This window comes from Rhinolophus hipposideros, assembly GCF_964194185.1.
Source record: "Rhinolophus hipposideros genome assembly, chromosome: 1".
Classification (NCBI taxonomy): domain Eukaryota; kingdom Metazoa; phylum Chordata; class Mammalia; order Chiroptera; family Rhinolophidae; genus Rhinolophus; species Rhinolophus hipposideros.
In genome coordinates, this window is record NC_138047.1 from 47496419 (window position 1) to 47510459 (window position 14041).

The 14041-nt window shown below is 32.4% G+C and overlaps 1 pseudogene across 1 annotated transcript; it reads right to left on the reverse strand.

Moving 5' to 3' along the window:
* Positions 1 to 3902: 3902 nt before the first annotated feature.
* On the reverse strand, positions 3903 to 4411 carry LOC308498039 (translationally-controlled tumor protein-like; annotated as a pseudogene). The gene has a single exon. The product of its transcript is annotated as a translationally-controlled tumor protein-like (transcript).
* Positions 4412 to 14041: the final 9630 nt, after the last annotated feature.

Here is a 14041-nt window from a genome sequence, read left to right on the forward strand (position 1 = left end):
TTTTTGAGGCTCTAAGTGGGGAAAAGAAGAAATAGTTTACTCTTTGAAGGTAATGTTTTGAATCTCTATCAATGAGGTAAATATTCTATATAAACTTTTAATTGTCATGTAATGCTAGTCTAAGACTAAACCTGAATATAAAAACTGGAAGCCATTTTGAATATCCTTTCATCCATTTTTTTTTTTACATGTTTTTAGACTCTATATCTAGGACATAGGGACGAATGGACTAATTCTTCTATTTCACTTTTCAAGGTCTGTAGTGTGAGTCTGATTTGAACATATGCATGTATATGAATATGTCTATTGGACTTTCATTGGGGGATCTCATAGACATAAGTAAAACATAGTAAGGAGAGTTTGAAATTAAGCAGGGTTTCACAGTGCATACACTTGATAGAAGGTTCATCATGAAATTGAAAAAGAGCAGCAGAGATAGATATCACATTCTAGTCAGAGCAATGAGTATATAAAGATTTCTGAGACAAGAAAGATAATTAGAGTTCCAAAAAATTGCAAGTTTTAATATATCTAGAGAACCAAATTTGCATGTGATTGTGAGATAATTGGGCTGTGCCTAAGTATTCACAGGCCTTCAATGACAGATATCTGGATTTTATTTTGGAGGCCTAGTGGAAACTATTATACAGAGTCAAGCAGCAAGATCATCTAGTTTATCTTTGAGTAATGTCACTATGTTGGTAGTATTGAGCCATGATTTTCAATTATTTTTGTATTTTTTGTATGAGACTTTTTCCTATTAGACTATATCGTGATAATGTTGCAGTCTCAGATTTCAGAAATTGTTTCATGCAAAATAGGCTGAAGGGAAGCAAAGGCAGAGGCATGCAAATGAGTGATTCTCAAAATTAAATGTGCATATGTATCACCTTGCATCTTGTTAAATGCAAACTCTGATCCTTTAGGTCTGGGGAAGAGCCGGAGATCCTGCATTTTTCACAAGTTCCAGCTAAATGTACTGAGCAAGTGTATACAGCTCTTCTTACATCCAAGGTAGAAAGTCCAGTCAATGGTTAAAATCACTGTTCTCCAATTCTCGAGAGAGTTTCTGTGTAATAAAAAACAGAGAATAGCATCTAATACTGCTATAGAACAGCATCTAATACTGATACCAATTTTATGTAAATTTCAGAATTTTCAGGTAATTTCTTCCTGATTTTTTTTAAAGTGATGACCTACAACTGAAATACTTTAAATGTGTACTCCTGAGAGAAATTTAGAGTGGCTTTAGAATTCAACATGCTTTGAATATATATATATATATATATATATATATTTAATCTGTATGCATTTTACTTTTTCATCTCTATTGTGTAGCATTAATGAGAATTTCAGGATAATCTTTCTAAATCCCTAGTATCTTTTTTACTTTTATTTCTCAAGACAGGTCAAGAGGAACATCTTAACTATGGCTACTTACATTGATATGTAAATCTGGTCATACATATTTTATAGACATGTAAATGATTCAGCTGAAGCAGATTCACCTGTTTATCCCTTGAATAGATAAGTGTACAACCCTTAACAGCACAGTTGCCGACATCTGCTTAGTATAAACAGCGTATTGAAATGCAATAAGGATGAGAATACCTTTGTGAGCAATTTTCTTATTATATTAATAATCCTGATGGGAAAACAATAGAACGCTGATATGGACCTTTTCAGCAGGGTACCATCTCAACATTCTCAGTGTGAATTAATACAAAAAAAACTTAATGGTTGCAGGGAGGTTAATGCACAATGAAAGGTTTACATTACTAGAAGAGGCACAGGGGAAGTAGAATGAAAGATTTCTCCTTGACTTGAAAAGACTACCCACAGAAACCAATATATAATAGCATTCTCACTCGGGACCTACTTGAAGGTTAGAAACTAGTAATATAATTTAAAAAAAAAATAAATAAAAAACATAAATATTTTCCTTTTTTATTATTTGAAGTTTTCAGATTTATCTCATTGGATTCTGATTTAAAAAAGAGAATTAGTAGAATTAAACTAAAAACTTATTTTTAAGTAAAGTCAAACCTCTGTACTGGCAGTTTAATTGTGACTAAATTAGTGTCTTCAAAATTTGGGGATATAAAAATAAATGTGATGACAAAGTGATCATGGATTTTTATATATCACCTTAAATTATATTTAAGAAATGTAGTATTGATGTTTATTTTACATTGAAAATTACTGATATTTTAATTAGTAATACACACATACACACACACACACACACACACACACAGAGGTCAGACAATTAAGTTCATGAACTCATCCTAGAAAAAGTGCTACATACCTCATTGCTGAATATCACTGCAGCCACCTTAGAAGTACTCCCCTTAGGAAGCTATGCACTGATGCCAGTGCCTAGTTCATGCTTCAAAGCAATTTTGGAACTCATTTTCTGGAATGGCCATCAGAGCTGCATCATATTACCCTTGATGTCATGAATGTCATCAAAATATCTTCCTTTAAATATTTCCTTTATCTTTAGGTAAAAACAGAGGTAATTGGGGGCCAGATCAGGTGAGTAGGGAGGGTGTCCCAATACAGTTAATTTTGTTTACTGCCTAAAACCTCCCTCAGACAGTACCTTGTGAGCTGGTGCATTGTCGTGATGCAAAAGCCATGAATTGTTGGCAAAAAGTTCAATTAATCTACCTTTTTCACACAGCCTTTTCAGCACTTCCAAATAGTAAGCTTGGTTAACTGTTTGTTCAGTTGGTACAAATTCATAATGAATAATCCCTCTAATATCAAAAAAGGTGAGTAACGTTGCAAAAAGTTTGCAAACGTAATTTTTAGACCTCGTATATCATGTATATAAACAGAAGTATAAAGAAGGATCTTCAAAGAAAGTTGCAATCCAGCAATCTACTTCTGTTTATGGAAAATTTAGAATAGGTCAGATAGAGTTTTATTTAGATAATTGCATGTCTGTTTGAACATTAAAAATCAGGGAACTTTAGACCTTTCAATTTCCTTGTCATTTTCCACGAATGAGTCTCTTTGACTGACACATCTGTAGAACATGCTTGTATCAGGAAAAAATTGGAAAAGCTTTTGAAATAAGTAAATGATTACTGGGTATTTTTTCCATGGAATGCTAGGTGTTGCTAGCAGACATTTGAAACAATCTGATTCTATTGGGGTGTATGCCTTTCATTGTCTTTACTGGTATGCAACTCGTGTAGATAGAGGTTAACTGTGGAAGACTGGGAGTGATGCAAATTGTTCCTGCTCATTAAGAAGATAATGAATTATTAATATGTCTGGTACAGATGCAATTGATTGTCTCCATCCTACTTACCAGGGTTGAAAGAGATCATTCCAACAATTATATTTTATTTTTGATGTTGAATTTAATTAACAAATTTATTTTAGCACACATGATTATCTATACATGTGTCCATTCTTGTACACATGTATAAATAACATCTTACTGGTTCCCTTATCAATTACTGAATAAGATCGTTGACACATGATTTATTTTTTTAAATTTAAATGTAGCCTTTTAAAAAATGTAGACTTTACCACTTGTTGATAAAAAGACAGAACCTCTTATCCTTAGGCATGATATATTGTTTAGAAGTTTAGAACATGGATGTCTGGAGGAGAATATACTACCCTTAGTAAAGAATTCAAAGCCATGCATATTTTCAGGTTGGCATGAGAATTTCATGCAAGTGAAGAATTTTTTTTTTCAGTTTCATGCATTTTATTTTTCGACAAACTACATGACATGTTTTTGTTAAAAACAATGCCTTTGCTCCAAATAAATCAAGAGCTCAAGATAACATCAGTCAAATTTGTCCTAGTCCTGGTGTGTGGATGAAAAGCAGCAGCCAATTATGATGATGACAGGTGTTAGATCCAAATTGCTAAATTTGTTAACATTTTTCTATCTGTAAGCCATCCTTAAAGAAAACCATATGTGGGGTCACACCATCCTCACCATAGTCCAGCAGAGCAACCATGCCTTCCCGATTGATGTTTTCACCAATAAAGAACTGGTCGTTTTTAAAATTAGCAAGGATGTGCTTGATTTGTTGTGCAGCTAGTCATAAAAGGTCTCACTCTTTTTTTGGTCTCTGTTCTTCAGGTTTCCCTTTGATTGATTTCATTGATCTTTGATGAACTTCTTGTAGGCTTCTTTTGTGAAACTGGTTTCCTGTAAACAATGGTTCATGACAGTATCAACATCAGTGACTACTGTGCTTTCAGTACCTTTGCCCTCAGGGCCTTCAGCGGAGGTATGTCCACCTTGGAGCGAGTCATCAACATTACCTTCCGCCCTACTGACCATCTTCCCCTCCACCTCCAGGCACAGTTTGGCCGCCATCTCCTGGATCTTGTAAAGGTTGGAGAACATTTCATCATGGCTGATCCGATCCCAGTAGATAATTATGTTGGGGCGATGCAGTGGGAGCAGCGCTTCAGGGGACGGGGGAGCAGACAGAAAAAGCAAAGAAAATTATTTTATATACTATGAAAACCATTGAATTACTAAGTAAAATAGCTCTTAAAACAAGTACATTAGAAAAACAATGTGACAAATTGCAATAATTTATTTTTTTTCACTCCACTCGTTAGGTGCTATATCTATTCTTATGTTCAGAAAATGCTGTCAATATTTACCTTTTAAATATACTGCAGCATTTTTTCTTTATCATGTCACGTAATTGTTTACTTATTCTGTGTGATGAATAGCCTCTCCAATTTTAAAATGTGTTATATACCTCTTTAGTTTTCTTTGCAAATAACAGAAATCATCACACACATAATTTATATAAAGTATTTAGAAAACTTAATATATTATTCAGGAAGCTTAGAACCGTAAGCCAGACTATATGCAGAGCCTTGCAACCTGTGTGCCATAAATGAGTTACATTTTTCATGCTGATGTAATTATGCAATAGAGAGGGTGAAATGTATGATTCAGACTAGAAAGAGGATAACTCTGATGCAAAGACTTTGAGAAAGTAAAAAAGATTGGGTTCTAGAGCACGTTGGAAAAGGGGAGGATTTGGATAGGAGGCTGAATACCATATTTAATGACCAAATGGAAAAAAGAAAATATAGATTGGTAAATGTGATAGTCTTTAGTCCTTAAATATTTGCAGCTATTTTCTCTCTGCAGTATGAGATAAGGTCATCAGATGAGACTGAACCATGAGACTAAAACCTCCAGTTTTAGAAATAATAAGATAACACTCAGAAGCAAAACGAACTGGTTATATTTTCTATTTAGTGAGAACCTTTGCAATCATCCTCTCTTCATTTTATAAGTAGGGAAAATGAAACAAATGATACTGAAAATTAAAGCTAAACAGACAAAAACAATTTGTGTTTGGCTACTTATAGTGAATGATAAAGTGTGTTTCCGTTTTTACAAAATCTTTTTTTTTTTTTCCCCCACTTGGAAGCTTCAGAGATTCACAGCTAAAAAAAAAAAAAAGTCACCTGCATCATAATTCAAACTTTGTGCTCAAGGACTAATTTTCTGTATTGATGTATAACAAAAAAATGTTTTCTTTGTAAATGTATAGCCATTTCCCTGGAGTTATTTTTTTAAAGCACTTGTGATATGCCTCCTTATATTGTTGTGTTGTGAGACCAAAATTCTTTGGACAGATTTTGAAGTATCCTCACTTTCATTTCCCTGAGGTCACTTTTTACTGGCCTTGTGACAGTCCTGCAAAAGTCTGTAATTGTGAGAGGATGCAGGAGACATATATGTGACTACCAGCCTTTCTCACCATGTAGAAATTTGAAAACATCCAAAATAGCATCTATAAATGTGCAATTAAGTAATCAGGTTCATTTGAAAATCATGTTTATAATGCATTTAAGCATTTAAGATTTAGGCTTCAGTAACATGCATGATATTCACATTATTAGTTTCTTATAAGAATTTCTTTCTAGGACTTCTTTTGACATTTTTTATTATGTCAGAAAGTAAAAAAGCTATTTTAAAGAAAAATAAAAATAAGAATTGAGCTGTATATTTTTGTAAGGGTTTGAAGAAAAAAAAATATTGTGAAGAAGATACATATAATCAATAAAAGTTAAAAGCCAAAACATTTATTTTGTCTACCAACAAGAATAATAATACCAAGAGCAAAATTTAAGAGATGGTTCTTGCAATTTCTCAGGTTATTGCTGGAAAATTCCAAAGAAATGAAGGGCAAGAGTGAGTGTGTAGATGGTGCCATAGAGACTGGGGCACCTAGTTACTCACCAGTCCTGTTTTTCATTCTTTGAGTGGTCTTCATGGGGACATTAACTCTTCTTTCTATTATTACATTTTTTTCCCTGTGTTAAGTAAGAGCAAGGTGTTAGAACCATTTATTCCCTTCTTTTATATAAACTTAAAGAGTAATTTTAATAAAGCAACTAGTTTTTGTCTCTTTAAGCCCATGCATTGTTAGATTATTCCTTCCCCGATTACTTAATATATTTAACCGTTCATACTTTTAAATTTTGTTGAAAGTATTTTACTTAGTTGCTTCAAAACCATCATTACATTTCATAGTAATTTTTCAAAAGTATATTTTTTCATAGCACCGTTTTATAAAAATACTTGAGCACATCATAGAGACAAGCAAACAAACAAATGGAAAACAGAAGAAAGAAAAAGGAATACTGGAAATTTGTTAAACCACTCACCTATCTTTCATAGTTAGTGTGGGAGCTAGACAAATTGCAACACTGACTCACTTTGCTGAAAAGAGACTACATCTACCCCATTATCAAGGAGAGAACTTTAACTTCCTTAGTTTCAGTAACTCACCATTGTACAAATGAAATATATTTCTTAGTATTACATTAAAAAATGATGAAGAAAAATGAGTGGAGTTTTAAAAAGCTTTTTAAATCTGGTTTCTGTGCTTATTCTATTACTGCGTTCCAGTAAGTAAGCAGACTTGAATATCTCATTTTCTATGACTATGTGTGTGTGTTTTTTTTTTTTTTTCAGTGTAGGGACAGAAAAACAGATTTTGTTATGGATCACTCTCCACAGAATGTTTCTTTTTACTGAGTTTTCTTTTTTTAGTGGTGTTAGACAAAATGATGACACCAGTTAGAGGAAGTTGGGCTAATCTAAAAAAAACAATAATAATTACATCAATTATTTATGTCTTACTCTCATTCATGATAAAAAAAGAATCTTAACATAATGTCCAAAGTACCAAAGTGATTTGATTGTATCGTTCCTGAGTTGTGACTATGCATTTGATTGAAAAGCTTGATTTTTAAAATATATACGATGACATTAGGCCATATATTATCCAGAAATTGCCCAGAAATCACGTAATCTGTTTTGGTATCTTTTATTAAATTGTTACATGAGATTGTATCATGTTGAGGAAAAATAACTTATTTTCGTCTTACTATTACTGAAAAGATAATTTTTTTTTTCTGAAAAAAAGTCTGAGGGTACAAGGGAAGACTATAGAAAGAATGTTAACTATTGGCCCAAAGGCATACATTATCTTATTGGAGCGCTGAAAACCAAAAATAACTACTACACTAAGAACAGAAAATCTGGGAAGTATGTTCTTCATTATTACAAAAAAACAAAAACAAGAGTTACAGCAAGAAACTGAGATGAAGCCAAACTATAGCACTAATCTCTACTTCTATAAAATAGTTTGGGGAAATTGGAATAGGGAGACAAATAAAGAAAGTGCCTTATGGTTAATATCTTTTGACCTTCAAATTAACAATTAAACACAAATGGCTACTGTTATTTATGTGTTATTTGTAAATATGGATTGCAAAATATGTGTGGGTTCTCTGAATGATAGCATAGTTTGCATCTTATTTTTGGTCATTTTAATAATCCAGTACTTTCCAAGTAAATAAAAAGTTAACCTCTTATAGAAAACATAATTAAGGAATGTGAAATATTAATTATTGTAAAACAAAAGAATTTAAATTGATGCCTCACTCTATACTACCTAATATTAATTGTGATTGTCTTTATATTGGTCTTTAGTATTCAGGGCTGGGGATTTCAATAACTATAGGCCAGAAACTAGGCTAGTCATTTAAGATAATACAGTTCAAGCTTGAGACAAAATACTGTGCTATTACTAGGAAGCCACTAGGATAGTCATTGAAGGTGTAATTCTATGTTCATGGAATTAGAACCTAGTAGGACAGATTGCTATTAAACTAATAAAATCATGCTAATAAAGGAATACTTTTAAACTAAGGACATATTCTAATTCAGTCCTTCTGAAATTGTAACGTGCACACAAATCACTATGAAACTTGTTAAAATGTAAATTCTGTGTCAGTAGGTCCAGAGTGGAGCCCAGGATTCTGCATTTTTATCAAGCTCTTTGGTGATACTCACACTGCTAATCCATAGACCACATATGAGCAGTGCTTTAATCAAAGTTATCTGGAGAAACAGAACCATTATGAGATGGATGATGATGATGGGTAGGTTAGATAGATAGATAGATAGATAGATAGATAGATAGATAGATAGATAGATAGATAGACAGATAGATAGAGACATTTTCAAAATTAATTCATGCAATTGTAGAGGCTGGTGAGTCCAAAATTCATAGAGTAAGCTAGAAATTCTAGAAGCAGTAAATATTGTAGTCTTGAGTTTGAAGGCAATCAGGAAGCCAAATTCCTTCTTCTTTGAAGGACCTCCATCTTTTAATGTCTTCAACTGATTGTTGTTCTGATTGAACAAGGCCCACTCACACAATGGAGGGTAATTAATGTTGCTCAAAGTCTACTTATGTAAATGTTACTCAAATCTAAAAAAGTACCTTCACAACAGCATCTAAATAGTGTTTCACTAAACAAATGGGTACCATAGGCTGACCAAGTGGATACATGAAATTAATCATCACACTATCATGGATCTAAAGTACAGATGGGCAAACTATGGCCTCTGGCCTATAAGTAGCCAGCCTTTTGTTTTTTTCTGTACATCCCACAAGCTAAGTATGTTTTTCACATTTTTTAAATGGTTTAAAAAGTAAAAAGAAGAATAGTATTTCATGCCACATAAAGTTATATTAAATTCAAATTTCAATGTGGCCAAATAAAGTTTTATTGGAATACACCCACACTTGTTCATTACATTCTATTGTGTACATAGAGTTGAGCAGTTATGATAGAGATAATATGATCCACAAAGCATAAACGATATCTCAGCTTTTACAGAAAAAGTTGGTTGACTCCTGCTTGAAAGGAAAGACCATTGATTTCTGAGTAGATTTGAGATGAGAATACAGAGTAAGGAGAGACAATAATGGAAAAGAATAGTTCTCACACGTTACTGTGTATTGAAATAATTTGGATCACTTGTTCGAACACAGATTTCTGGCCATCTCTCCGAGTTTGTAATTCATTATGTCTGGGATGGTACCCCATAACCTGTTTTTCTAACAAGTTCTAAGTTGATGCTATTTCTACTGTTCTGGAGACCATACTTTGAGATCACCGATCTATAACAGATTTGAGAAACTTGAACAATTCTTGGATTGAAGAGAATGAACTTTGGAAGGGGTTGTGAAAATAGCTGAAAGAAGTAGGAGAAAAACAAATGTCACACACACACACACACACACACACACACACACACACTCACTCACACACAAAGATACTCTTTCTCAAGAGAGGGACAATTCCAAGGTGTTGAAAGTGCTGATCAATCAATAAACTGGTGACTGAAAATGGCCTTAAGCTTTAAGGAAAAGAAGTCTCTGCTGGTCCCTTAGTGAGGGCTGTCCCGGTATACTTGCTCTTGGTATATTATGGGAACACAACTTCTCTATATGAAAGAAAGTTGAAGTTAATAAGTGACACATGCTAAATAATAATTATGTCATTATGTAACATTGGTATATTAAGATGGACATACGTTATCCCATTATAAGTTAAAATAAATATGTAATATTGTAGGAGCTGAAACAACTTATTTGATTGGTGTTATTTACAATTATAAACAGTAAAAGCTTTGTAAAATTGAACCAAAATAAACATAACACATTAAAACTGACCTAACCTTTTGGTGCTTTCTACCATTAGCTCCAGGTATTTTAATCATCTTTGAAAAAACAAAAAACAAAAACAAACAAACAAAAAAACACACAAAAAGAATAGAGCCATATTTAAAGCCTAACTAAAACTGGTGTGCTTCTGAGATCGTCATAAGTGAATTACTCTCCCAAAAATGCTTTACCAAGTTGCTGTCTTTTTCCTAATGGTGTACTCATGTGGGGAAAAAAAACAGAAGAAAAAAAAAAGTGTTTGACTATCCATGACAAAAAGTAGGTTTCCTTTTTTATATCATGATTTCTTTGATCTTTTCACAATGAAAAATAAATTGAACATCCAATTATAAAAGTGAATGGTAAACTTTCCTTTGTGAATATATTTTAGTTATAAAATATGAAAGAGATTTTAGTAGTTATTGAAAAATAAAATTCAGTCATAATTTTACTGAAATGTTTTTCCATTTTCCCCTTTCAACATTATCAAAGTGACAAAATTCCCTGAATCAAAACCAAAACTTTATCTCCCAAATGCACTAGAAGTCACCTCTGGAAGAAAATTTTATAATGTAGTTTTATTTCTTTTCTGTTTGGAAGTTTCCCATGAGTTTAGAGACTGAAGGCCACTGGAAACGCATGCCACTGAAGTGAAAGACCAGGTGTCCCCAAAGAATATGCGTATTCTTTGTTATATATATATATATATATATTTTTTTTTTTTTCCCTCTGTGTTGTTGCTTGGTGAGATAGCTGTGTGTACCAAGAACTATTAAACTCTTACAGACTATGCCTGGGTATCTTTTGGAATTATTTGCTATTTACTGTACTTTTTTAAAAATCAGTTTCTGGTGATAGAACACCAGACTAAACGTTTATTCTTCAAAATTTTAACATTGAGTTTTCTTTCCTAAAATGTTAAAAGTCTTAAAAATAAAAAAAAATTAACTTCTTAAGCATAAATATAATTATGGTCTATGAGTAATAATTTAAAATTTGATATTTGGGTAAGTTTTTGTTTGTTTGTTTTTACCATTTGGATAATAGATTAAATTGAGTGAATATTTCATATGTCCAGCTTAAGCATTTCTTAAGAGTGTGTATTGATAACTCTAAAATTTACAGTAATAATTACATTTCCTTAGAAAATTATATATTTATAATGAGAATAATACTAATATTTAAGTCTGTCTTGCAGAAAACTCTCCAAATACCCCTACCTTATATTAATTTTTTTTTCAATTTTAAAAAAGTATGAACACATGTAATTACAAGTTATAATGACCAATTATCGTTTAAAAAGTCCTAAAATATTTGTTCAATTTTATGCCTGAAAAATTAGCTTTATATTTCAAAAGAAAACTATAACTATATTTGTCATTGAGTCATGCAGACAAATTTCCTAACACTATGTTTGCTTTTTCTCTGCTCTTTATATCTCATCCAAGTTTAATTTATCTGACTTTAATTTATCTTTACTTTTATGTTATTTATCACAAAACATCACGGTTTCTTCCTTGTAGTACAGACAGAAAGTAGAACTGTCTGTTTTGAAAACATAATTATAAGAAATCTCTTCATTGTAGCAACATTTCCATTCTAGATTCATCCCAAAATATTTATTTTATTATCGACTTGGGGTGGGAGTTAGTGGATGTAAGGAATTAGCAAAGGCCAGTTTTCTTTTAAGTCAGGTCATTGGTAGGTTATAACAACTTAATACTGGCTAGAATTATATTCTTTTAAAAATGTAAAATTTTGACTACTTCTCTTTTTAAAAATACTATAAAGAAGTCATTTGAAAAGTTATTTACCTTTTACTACAAACAGTATTTCTTTCCAAAAAATATTTATTTCCTTATAAAAGTACAGAATGATGAAAAATACTATTACTCATTTTGTATTATCAAGGTTGAATAGTCTATCAATAATGGAATAGTTGTAGTCTAGCAAAGTCAAGTTTAACAAATTACATATAATCAATTATTTTTCCACTTCTAATGGCCTGAGGATATTTTGTTGTTAAAAATCAGTGTCTTAGATTCTTTTTTACACTATAGCAATTTTTCCAAATTAGTATAAAAAAGACAGTATCTTTCAAAGAATAAAACAATGTCAAGGCAAAGGCAATAACTTTCTGATAAAACATTATTTATGACTGCACACACTCAAGCTATTAATGGTTCCCATATGGTGTAAAAAGTGACCAAATAAAAATACAAGTAGAATATAGTATATACACAAACTTTATCAGACAATTGTCTATGCTCGAAAAAGCCAAGTTTTAATACTTAGGCAATTGCAGTTAGAACAATGATTTTAATATTTTTACAATTTTTAAAAATACTATTATTTGAGACGTCATCAAAATGGCGGCATGAGGTGAGTCTCTGTAAAGCTCCCCTGGAATTTACAACTAATTGAACAACAATAACTCCACAAAGGACACACTGCACAGCAGACAAGCAAGATGTACAGGCCCACTACTAAATTCACCTAAACGTGGTAGACTCGCACGAACGAGGGAGGACAAGTTCTTAGAAATATATAGCCTTCCAAGGCTGAACCATGAAGAACTGCAAAATCTAAACAGACCGATCACCAGTAACAAAATTGAATCAGTCATCCAAAACCTTCCCAAAAGCAAAAGTCCGGGACCAGATGGCTTCACTAGTGAATTCTACCAAACCTTCAAAGAGGATCTGATACCAATCCTGCTCAAACTCTTCCAAAAAAATTGAAGAAGAGACAGTACTCCCTAACTGACTTTATGAGGCTAACATTACCCTGATACCAACACCTGGTAAGGACAACACAAAAAAAGAAAACTACAGACCAGTATCTTTGATGAATACAGATGCAAAAATCCTAAACAAAATTCTAGCAAATCAAATACAACAATGCATTAAAAAGATTATTCATCACGACCAAGTGGGTTTCATCCCCGGGGCACAAGGATGGTTCAACATCTGCAAATTCATCAATGCGATACATCACATAAACAAAATAAAGGACAAAACTCATATGATTCTATCAATTGATGCAGAAAAAGCACTTGATAAGATACATCATCCTTTTTATGATTAAAACACTTAATAAAATAAGTATAGAAGGAAATACCTTAACATAATAAAGGCCATATATGACAAGCCCTTAGCTAATCTCATAATTAATGGTGAAAAACTGAAGCCCTTTGCTCTACGTTCTGGAACACGACAGGGCTGTCCCCTATCACCTCTGCTTTTCAACGTAGTGTTGGAAGTCCTTGCCAGAGCAATCAGGCAAGAGAAAGAAATAAAAGGCATCCAAATAGGTAATGAAGAAGTTAAAATATCGCTCTCTGCAGATGACATGATGCTATATATAGAAAACCCTAAAGACTTCACCAAAAAGCCGTTAGAAATAATCAACGAATACAGTAAATTTGCTGGCTACAAAATCAATGTACAAAAGTCCATTGTGTTCCTATTTACTAACAATGAAATCTCAGAAAAAGAAATACATAAAACAATTCCTTTTGCAACTGCAGCTAAAAGAATAAAATACCTAGGAATAAACTTAACCAAGGATGTGAAGGACCTATATGCTGAAAACTATAAGACATTTTTGAAAGAAATTGAAGAAGACACAAAGAAATGGAAAGACATTCCATGCTCATGGAGTGGAAGAATCAACATAGTTAAAACGACCATATTACCTAAAGCCATATACTGATTGATTTAATGCAATCCCCATCAAAATCCCAATGGCATTTTTTACAGAAATAGAACAATAAATCATCAGATTTGTTTGGAACCACAAAAGACCCTGAATAGCCAATGCACTCTTAAGAAAAAAGAACAATACTGGAGGCATCGCACTCCCTGACTTTAGCTTGTACTACAGGGCTACAACAATCAAAACAGCATGGTATTGGCAGAAAAACCGACACATAGAAAAATACTATTATTTAAGCCAAAGTATTTTTTGGTTACTTGCTTTGAACAACATGGATAAAACAA